General features: G+C 43.3%; 1 protein-coding gene across 1 annotated transcript in view; it reads left to right on the forward strand.

Annotated features, from left to right (window-relative positions):
* C1H4orf54 (chromosome 1 C4orf54 homolog) overlaps positions 1–8,685 on the forward strand; it is a 42,542-nt gene extending 33,857 nt beyond the window's left edge. Inside the window, exon 2 of the mRNA XM_029597247.1 lies at positions 5,561–8,685. The gene's annotated coding sequence lies outside the window, so the exon portion shown is untranslated. The remainder of the gene's footprint in view (positions 1–5,560) is intronic.
* The last annotated feature ends 2,510 nt before the right edge of the window (positions 8,686–11,195 follow it).

Below are 11,195 nucleotides of genomic sequence, written 5' to 3' on the forward strand. Positions count from 1 at the left end.
TGTCACATGGCCATCGGTGCCATCTTGTGCTCCTACCATGTGACAGGGGCTGACCAATTGCCCGTGACATAGTGAGGACAAAGGCGATCGGCGCCATTTCGAATACTGGCATCCGATAGCCGGAGTGCAGGAGGTCACTCCCGGACCCCTGCTGGACTTTTGGCAAGTCTTGTGGGGGCCAGGAGGGTCCCCCAAGACTTGCCAAAAGTCCCTGGTGTTCCAGCGGGGGTCCAGGAGCGATCTCCTGCACTTGGGCCGTCGTCCAGTAAGGAGCCTACCACTTAAAAAGTTAAATTCCAAAATTAGTACCCAGAGGGAGAATTCCCACCAGACAAGTTGTGTACTGGATAGGCAAACCCCCTCCAAACAATGGCTAAGACCACCAAACAGGGTTTGCTTGGTTCTTCTGGTTGGGCCTGTAAAAATAACGAAAGCTAAGCTCCTATCTAACACTGTTCACAACTCAAAGGACTGCCTCTCTAGCAGTAGCCAGAGCCCTGCTTTCAAAAGCTCACTAGAGGGATGGTCATTCCAGACCCTGCAGAAGGAAGGGCTGTATTTGAATGAACCCTCCCCATTTTCATCCTGCACTAGTTAGCTGACACTTGACACTCAGGCCTAAATGGTAACAGAATAAAGGGTCTGTTACACTGAGTTCCCCAACAGCAATTGTTTTCCCATGAAAAGTACATCTTTCTTACATAAAAACAATTTCTGTGTTAGATTTGTATCTGACTCTTGATGGAAGGTGGCAACCAACTTGCAGCTTCAAGTGTGTCATGATGGGATTGCTCAAAGGACAGCCACCAAGTCACAACTTCCAGAGGAACCTCTGAGACTTCCCTCATTGTATTCACCCTCCAACCATTATAATATGCCAGAATCTTGCATATGGCCACCTTTACAAGGAAGGATTAGCTACAAAATGATTGTCCCTTATCTGTATGATAGTTCCCCAAAGAAAGAGAGAAATGAACAATGTTAGCATCATCATTATTTTACTGATTACAATTGGGTGATCTGAGACGCTTGCCCAAGATGATGCCATGAGAGTGAGCAAGAAGGATTTACTCCCCCTAATTGCAGGGACTCCCCTGATTCTCAATTCAGTTTTCTATCCAGCAGAGTAGGGTTTTCCAAAGTTGGTCCTTGAGATCCTTAACTTAGTTTAGTTTTCAGGATAACCAAAATATGCAAATGAATCCAGCTTATGGACCAAATGCATGCAAATATAGCTACCGAATATTCAATGTGGGTGTCTTTGTAAACTAGACTTGGTTAACGGTCATGAGGACTGAGTTTATTTATTTATTTTATTTCTTTAGCTCAGGCCTTTCATTGGTAAATCAAGGCGAATCACATTCAAGAACTCTAGGTATTTTCCTGCTCCTAGAGGGCTTACAGACTGAGGAGTGAATTTTCAATGGGTTTCCACTCATAAAAAGAGCATATACACACTTAAGTAGCATCTACACACTTGTATGCTATTTTGTAAATATCGAGAGTAGGCATGTATATTTGGTTTCAGGTGTACATTTTATTATCCTAAAAAAAGAGCGATCTAGGGTTATTCTGGGGTGGGGTTTAGAAGTGCAAGTGGAAATTACTATTTTATAAGAGATATACACATATACATTATCAAACTTCTTTGCACACTTTTACACCTGCTAAATGAATCATGCCAGTGAAATTGGCCTAGTCTGTTGTCTGCAGTTTTCAGGAGGGAGGTCTGGGTGAACTGGGGTTCAGGGTGAATTTAGGTGGGTCGAGGTAAACTGGAGAAGGACTGAGGGAACTGGCAGAGGTATTACTGAATTGGTGATTTCAAGTACCCAGGCAAGAAAGTATTTTCAAAACAGTATACTTGTGTAGGTTGTAAAATACCTGCCTCTATTTAATTCTGGGTATTTATTCATGCAAAGTCATGATTATTTCATATGTAAAATACAGTATACTTTGTATATGTATATAAAATGGGTAGAGAAAGTATGCTTGTTCTTGCATTTGAGATCTTCACACTTACTGAATGTTGTGTTTGAGGCATTGTGGACCCTTGGTCGCAGTGGAGATGACTTCGCCCACGGGGAGGAGCCCCATGGGGAACCACTGCGATAGGCTGACACAGATAGCAGACACGGAATGGATAGAGTCTTTATTGTACTGCTGTAAATAGATGGTGAAGCAGGAAGGTAAGGCACTGATCTACAAAGTGCCAATACACTCAACAGGCTCAGAAGTATATTCTCACCCAGATGTTCACGATAGGCAGGAGCCTGCACTGCAGGTAACGCTGCGACTGGTGGGTGGAATTGGAGCACCGGATCGTAGAGGTACTCACAGAGTGAAGGTGTCTTCCTGATGGTAGAATGGTGAGACCGAAGGTCTGTGGTGCAGGATATGAAGTAGATTGGCCCTCGAGGAGCGAGTACCCAATGGTCCAATATCCTGGAAATGAATAGAAAGAAAAGACCCCCGAGGAGCAGTTGTCTTGGTTAGTGAGGACCCCGAAGGGAAGTTGGAAGCGAGAGACCCCCAAGGAGCGGGTGTCTAGAGTTTCTGCTGGAGCGAGGCCCTTAGCTTGAAAGTGGCGTCGAAGCGTGCAGCTTAGAGCAGGTAGAGTAGCGAAGCGAAGTCTTTGCTAACTCAAATTGGTAGCGGAAGCGGAGGCTAGATATACCCGGAGGTACTGACGTCATGCGTTGGAGCCGCCTCCGAGGTTCCCGCCATGACGTGTATTTGAGCATTGGAGATGTGCGCGCCCGCGCCCTAGGAGGCCACAGGAGTGAGCATGGCAGATGGGTACGCCCATGCTAGTCTGGAAACACCGAGGCCCTCGGCACCTGAGACAGCCATCTTGCCCAGAGGAATAGAAAGGGGAGAAAAAGAGGTAAGGCAGAGCGGTTGCAGCCGTCTGCGACCGACAGACGCAACACTGAAATATACATACACACTTTTAGAGCAGAAAAACATGGTATTTTATAAACTCTGCAGCTTCCACCTCATATTCCTTCTCATATTCCATGCATTAAGAAAGGTGGGAGGAAGGCAAAATGATTACCGGCATGGTTAAAAGATGAGGTGAAAGAGGCTATTTTAGCCAAAAAACACATCTTTCAAAAACTGGAATAAAGATCCATCTGAATAAAATAGGAAAAAGCATAAGCATTGTCAATTAAGTGTAAAGCATTGATAAGGCAGGCTAAGAGAAAATTTGAAATGAAGTTGACTGTAGAGGCAAAAACTCATAATAAAAACTTTTTAAAATATATCCGAAGCAAGAAACCTGTGAGGGAGTTGGTTGGATCTTTAGATGACGGAGAGGTTAAAGGGGTTCTAAGGGAAGATAAGGCCATTGCAGAAAGACTAAATAAATTATTTGCTTCTGTGTTTACTAATGAGGATACTGGGGGAATACCAGTTCTGGAGATGGTTTTCAAGGCTGATCAGTCAGATGTACTGAACCAAATCACTGTGAACCTGGAAGATGTAGTAGGCCAGATTGACAAACTAAAGAGTAGCAAATCACCTGGACTGAATAGTATGCACCCCAGGGCTGTGAAGGAACTAAAAAATGAAATTTCAGATCTATTAGTTAAAATGTGTAACCTATCATTAACATCATCAATTGTACCTGAAGACTGGAGGGTGGCCAATGTAACCCAAATATTTAAAAAGGGTTCCAGGGGCGATCTAGGAAACTATAGACCAGTGAGCCTGACTTCAGTGCTAGGAAAAATAGTGGAAACTATTCTAAAGATCAAAATCACAGAGCATATAGAAAGACATGGTTTAATGACATACAGTCAGCATGGCTTTACCCAAGGCAAGTCTTGCCTCACAAAAGCTTCATTTTTTGAAGGGGTTAATAAACATGTGAATAAAGGTGATCCAGTAGATGAAGTGTGTTTGGATTTTCAGAAGGCGTTTGACAAAGTCCCTCTAAGAAAACTAAAAAGTCATGGGATAGGAGACAGTGTCCTTTCATGGATTATAAACAGAGTGTAGGATTAAATGGTCAATGTTCTCAGTGGAAAAGGATAAACAGTGGAGTGCCTCAGGGATCTGGACTTGGACTGGTGCTTTTCAATATATTTATAAATGATCTGGAAAGGAATACGACGAGTGAGGTAATCAAATTTGCAGATGATGCAAAATTATTCAGAGCAGTTAAATCACAAGCGAATTATGATAAATTGCAGGAGGACCTTGTGAGACTGGAAGACTGGGCATCCAAATGGCAGATGAAATTTAATATGGATAAGTGTAAGGTGATGCATATAGGGAAAAATAATCCATGCTGTAGTTACACGATGTTAGGTTCCATAATGGGAGCTACCACCCAGGAAAAAGATGTAGGTGTCATAGAGAATAATACATTGAAATTGTCGGCTCAGTGTGCTGTAGCAGTCAAAAAAGCAAATAGAATGTTAAGAATTATTAGGAAGGGAATGGTTAATAAAACGCAAAATGTCATAATTCCTCTGTATTGCTCATTGGTGAGACTGCACCTTGAGTACTGTGTATAATTGTGGTTGCCACATCTCAAAAAAGATATAGTTGTGATGGAGAAGGTACAGATGGAGAAGGTAAAGTCTTTCTTATGAGGAAAGGCTAAAGAGGTTAGGGCTGTTCAGCTTGGAGAAGAGATGTCTGAGGGGGGATATGATAAAGGTCTTTAAGATCATGAGAGGTCTAGAACGGGTATATGTGAATCAGTTATTTAACACTAGGGGGGCACTCCATGAAGTTAGCAAGTAGCACATTTAAAACTAATTGGAGAAAATAATTTTTCACTCAATTCACAGTTAAGCTTTGGAATTTGTTGATAGAGGGTTTGGATAATGTAGCTAGTGTAGCTGGGTTTAAAACATTTTTGGATTATTTCGTGGATGAGAAGTTCAATAACTGCTATTAATTAAGTTGACTTAGGGAATAGCCACTGCTATTACTGGCATGGGTAGCATGGGATATACTTAGTGTTTGGATTCTTGCCAGGTACTTGTGGTTTGGCCTCTGTTGGAAACAGGATGCTGGGCTTGATGGCCCCTTGTTCTGACCCAGTATGGCAATTTCTTATGTTCTTAATTTATAAAATATTAACATAACGTGTCCACTTATAAGCACAAATGCTATACCACAGATAGGTTTGAAAGTCTGGCTCTAATTTTGTACCTGAGTTTGTAAACCCATACTAGATGACTTCTTCACCATGGAAGCACTGATTTCATTTGAAAAGCATTCAAAAAGTGCATGTCTTGGAAGTTCAGCCCACTCCCCTCTCTGCAATATCTGAAAATTGCTGGCTACGTTCTGCTCAAACTTGAGGTTCTTGATTGCACCCGGACCCGTCAGAATGTGAAATTATCACTCTAGATATTCCAGGCAGTTTGGAAATAGTGATAATAGCTGTAAATGAAAAAAAAAAACCCCAAAATCCTTCTGGTAACAGTGAGCTAGACATCAGTTCATCTCCCATGGCAATGGCAGAAATGTGATGTACGTTAATCTTGAAAGCATGCGCTTTACAAATGACTTTTTTCCCTTGTCTGTGTTTTTGCAGGAGCAACTGATGAGAGCGATCCTACTTCAATTTGAAAATCAAATGGCAATGCTAAGTCTTCTTCTTTTAAAACAGCTTCTCCAGTTTTCTTATTTTTCTGCTCCATAAAAAGCGAGTGTGTAAGTTTCTCTTTCTGTTTTCATGGTCCACACCCCTCTTTCAGAATTACCTCACATGTTGGGAGCATATGAAACAGACTGATTGCTGAACCTATTGCATTATTTAATCTTAGGGTTTTGCTTTTGTAAGATTAAATGACATGGCAAAATGAAGCAATTTATCATATGAACTGCTCCATGATGTCTGGGACCCTGTTGGAATTTTTAAAACCTGTAAATGTGACTCAGGTTCATGTTGCATCATAATATCTTTGTCTGTTGTGAATGATGTATCATTTACATTTCCTAAAATGGGTTTTAATCCTTTTTGACTAATATCGGAAGTGGTATTTAATCATTCTGCTCTACAAAATACTTTTAGTCTCCCTTGTTGGCATGTTTGCAGCTTAGCTTTGCACACGTGGGAACATATATTATGTCGGCACTATACTTCCTTTTGTCACGTACTCCAATTAAGATGTCCCGAAACTGATGAGCAGCATGAGAATCATTTTAGGACCGTGGTTTTTCAAATCTGATCTTCAAGAACACCGCCTCCCCTAGAAGGTATGGATTGCAGGTTGCCCCTAATAAATATTCATGAGATGCATTTGCCTGCATTTGGTTAATTGGGTTAATTTGTTTAGTTGGGTTGCCCTGAAAACCAGAACTTTGGGGGTGGGACCAGACTTGCAAATGGATGATTTAGGTCCTTTTCTTAAAAAGTTGTCATTGCCCTTACAGTCCCAGCTTGATTTGTTTAAAACATGCTGGGACTGTGGTTACTGTGACCTTCTGGAGTGTAGTTACTGTGACCTTCTGGGGTGTTTGTTTTTTTTTAGGCGTTAGTAGGCACACGTACATGCAAGTGCTCACCTCCACTGTAAGAAGCCAGGAGGGGATGGAAATACTTGCCAAACATTAACAAAGATAAAACCAATTTAGGCTGTCCGAAGAGGGGGAGGGCCTAACCTTGTTACAAAAACTGTACAGGTCAATGGACAATGTTATTATTGTCCTTAATTTTTCCTTTATCTGGAAAAATAAATAAATAGCGAACTTTTATCGCTTATGCCTTTTTTTTTTTTTGCTGAAGAAATGGGGGTAGGAAAGTGGGTGGTTATTGTCAGGAGGCAATTTTCAGACCCCTGATAAATGTATTTGAAGCATTTTGTTAGTTTCTAGACCCCGGAGCCTTTTTATCATCTAACGAAGCAGGCAGACCTTTTGTATATCTACATTAGCAAGGTTTGTATTTTTTTACACCAAAGGTGCAGATGAAAACATTGAAATTTGTAGTGCAATATGGGGAATAAGGTTTTGTTCGAATGATTCATACAAAGACAGGGCTAGAAGGAAAAGTATGTCTTTTGGCAGATATATGCCACCGAGAGCACACTTCAGATGGAGTAGAAAATGTGAGGAATGGATCTGAGAGGAAAAGTGAAAAGTTTGCTCGTTCAGTTTTAATGCAGATAAGTGTAGAGTCATGCATTTGTGATGCACAAATCTAAGGGCATAGTATGTGATGGGGGATGGGATGCAGATGTGCACCAAACAGAAGATAGGTCTTGGGGTGATCATATCTGATGATCTCTAGGTTGTAAAACAGTGTAACAAGGCAATGGCTAGAGCCAGAGGAATGGTAGGGTGCACAGGGAGCTGTCTAAGCAGTAGAAAGGAGTGGATAATGTGCTGTATAGGTTGCTGGTGAGATCTCATCTGGAGTAATGTGTTATACTTGAACTTGGTTTGTGGGCCCTTGGGTTGTGGAGAGAGTTGACTCCACCCACAGGGAGGAGCCCTGTGGGGACTCTCCACAACAGGCAGGGTCTCAGCAGTGATGGACACAGGAGTCAGAGATATATTTATTATACAGCAAAGAGAAACCCGAGGAGCGGGTTTAGTAAACTCAGTCCTTGAGTAGGAAGACCTGAGATGGTAGTGGTCCACAGAGCGGGGTAACCTGGGTAATACTTGCTTCTAGTAGTTCTTGTGCGTGGTGGTTCCGGTAGTGGTCCGCAGCGCGGGGTAGGCCAGAGATAGATGTTGATAGCAGGCACAAGGCAGCGTGCATCCGGTAGTGGTCTGCAGAGCGGGGTAACCTGAGGATCCACACAGCAATAGAGAAGGAGAGTTGAGATCAGGTCCAGTACTCACTCCGTAGTATTGTAGTAGAGATATCGTTGAAGCAACAGCGGAGACCCAGAGCAGGAACACTGAAGGGTCATCTGTAGAAGTAGCGAGAGGTGCTCACTGAGCTGGTGAAGGTGAGACTCGCAGAGAAGGTTCTCCGAGAAGCGGATAGCCCTGAGTGCAGCAAGGCCCCCGAGGAGTGGGTACCTGAGTCACTCAGTCTGGAATGCAGGAACAGCAAGGCGAGGCGTCTCTGAGAAAAGGAATTGAGCAAGATGGAATCCTTGCTAACTCGTTGGTAGGAAGGTCTGGTAGGCTTAAGTACACGTAGCCAGTGATGTCATGCGGAGGGGACGCCCCCGAGGTTCCCGCCATGCCATGACGTGCATAAGAGGGAGGCAGGCACATGCACGCGTGCCCTAAGTTACACCAGATTCAAGATGGCGATCAGGTTCACCCACGCCATCCCAAGAACGCCAGAGAGGTCGGTGTGCAGAGGCAGTGGTGGCCATCTTTGCCAGAATCGGAGCTACAGGGCAAAATGAGGTGAGCAGCAAAGGTCGCTGCCATCTGCGACCAACGGGCGCAACATAATGATTCATTCTGGAGGCTATACCTCCAAAAGACAGGGTAGATGCAATCCAGAAATGGACTACTGAAGTGGTTGAAGGTCTGGCCCATAAGCCCTGTGAAATGAGACCTAAATGTCCATGCCATAGAGGAAAGGTGCGGTAAATAGGAAAGAAACATTCAAATAACTGAAGGGTATGAAACAGCACAAGAAGCAAAACCTTTTCAGCTGGAAGGTACTGCAGTTTTAGAATAAGAGGTCACAATGTGAGGCTTCAAGGTGGGGTAGCCTGAGGAGCAACACTGGCAAAGAGCGATAGATATATAGAATTGCCTTCCGGGGGGTGGGGGGTGATGGGGCAAAAAACTGTATCTGAGTTCAAGAAAGCATGGGGATAAGCCCAGAGGATCGCTAGTTGTGAGCGAGTGATTATAAAGCCAGCAGTAGGATGGCCTATGCATTACTGCAGAAAGAAGAGTAAATGGATGAATTAGATCAGGGGTAGGCAAAATATTTATCCTGTGGGTCGCACTGAGGACTTAGTCTAAATAGCAGGGACCAATACCCCCTGGAAATCTATAGAAAGCAGTCACCCTGGGAGTCTGCAGAGCGGGGGTGGGGAATTCTGATGGGCCAGCGGTCACATCAGTACTGGCCCAGTGATGTCACTTTTGGCCAGAAGGGATAAGCTGTAGCTGTCACAGGCTGGGGCCTGATGCGCCCCTGCAGACCAAGTGGATTCTTCTCGTGGGCCATGGACTAGATGGTGCTTACTGTATTTATGTACCATTAAATTCTGTGACTGTATTCTGCGTAAACTAGCTAGATGTGTTTTAATTTAAATATTTCACATTGCTCATTTCTCAGCCATAATAGTCATGGTGCCCCTTTATTCAGTAAATTTCAGAAGTGGGCAAAACCTTATGCGCATGAGTAAATCTCTGCAGTACAGCGGTATTTATTCCTTTCAAGTTTACATATCTTATTTGTAGCAAGAGAAAAACTGCCATGGGTTGAATGTCTTCCAGTGAACGGAGAGGTGGGATATTAATTTGCAAGAAGTATTCAAAATGAAATCTTGTTTTTCCATACACAAAGATACTGCAGGAGAAGCTGCATTTCTAAACCATTTTGGATTTTTTTTAAACAGGTGAATAGAAACTGTGGAAATCTTTTGATATCAGACTTGTAGCCCACACATTTTGCAAACCTGGTGCCTGAGATGTAAAAGCAGATGGCTCTAGTGTCTCCTGAACTGTGACTGGGACAGCAGACCGCTACCATGAGAGACCTCCCTGCTTGGCACTGAGAATGAGGCTTGATTTGTGCTTAAGGATTCTAAATATTTTGTGACTGCTGTGGTGATGGTTCGCAAGCTTTTTCAAGTGCATGAGGACTTCTGTAGGGAAAAAAAAAGAACTGGAGAGCAGCGAAGAAAGATAGCACCTCATGAACAGGATGGACTGTGCTGCTGAACTTCTGCTGCGATGGGATACTGGCCTTTCCATTGAATTTAAGGATACATTGATAGGTGAATTTTAAAAGCCCCGGGCACGCCAACACCAAGAGATAACGTGAGTATGTCCGGATGGCATGCAGCGAGTGGATTTTAAAAGCCGCCCATGTACACACGTATATCCAGGTATGCGCACAGCTGAGAGAGCCCCAAAAAAGGACAGGACATGGGCACAGTCTGAGTAGAACAAGGGCGGGACATGGTCATTCCAGGACTTTCACATGAAATGTGCCCATAAGTAGTTAAAGCACATAATTTTACTACTGCTAGGGATGGCATGTAAGTCATAAAACAAAATAAACTATGCTAGCCAGTGGGGTTTTAAGGGTTGGTGCTAACAGGGGAAAAGGGAGGCTAATAACATAGGGGGATTTGGGAGTCCTATTCCTTAACTGGGCAAACTGGGAACAAACTGGGAAAACTGGTAATAGCATCGGCGCTCATCCCTTATAAAATTCCCCCACTTACAGCGGTAGAAGCGGCATTTGCGCGCACTCGTCCATGTCCATATAAAATTGTGCACACATGTACATGCATTCAGCCTATTTTATACTATGTGCACATATACACGCATATGTCATAAAATGGCCACATCCTTTGGTGTGAACTGGCATATGTGAGCGCCTGTATGTTAGTATCAAAGTTACCATCTTAGGCCTGGATTTATTAAAATGCACTAAATATTGCATGTGATAGGAAAAGGGGTGTGTTTTATGGTAACAGGCTGTTATTGCAAACTGTGCTGTCTTAGTGCTTTGCATAGGTATTAGTGCTAACTTTTTGTGCTTTGTGATGTGCCAGAATTGTTGTATTTCCTACATATAACCACTGGGGGGGACCATTTTAAGCTGCTGAAGGGCTAGCCTAATTAGCATAGCCCTTGAGAATGAGAGAGAGAGGGAGAGAGAGTAGTCATAATGCACTCATACTAGGTAGGTATTTACACCTCTATATGAGGCCCACCTAGTCACTCGAGGTGAGGGGTTTAGGTAGTGTAGGGGTTAGGGGCCACTTTGACATTGATGTACGAACAGAACAGAACACTCTTGTGAAGATTTGATGACCTTCGGAGTGAGGAAACTCACACAAAGATGAGATTTGTGCAATGTTCTTTCAACCTAGCATGATGGACTCTCTACCTGGGTAACATCAAGCTAGATTGAGAGAACATTGCACAAATCTCATCTTTGTGTGAGTTTCCTCACTTTGAAGGTCATCAAATCTTCACAAGAGAGCACTGTTCTGTTCGTACGTCTCACTTTGAATGTCAAAGTGGCCCCTAACCCCTACACTAATACCTAAACCTCACCTCGA

Source organism: Rhinatrema bivittatum, chromosome 1 (assembly GCF_901001135.1).
Source record: "Rhinatrema bivittatum chromosome 1, aRhiBiv1.1, whole genome shotgun sequence".
Taxonomy (NCBI): Eukaryota; Metazoa; Chordata; class Amphibia; order Gymnophiona; family Rhinatrematidae; genus Rhinatrema; species Rhinatrema bivittatum.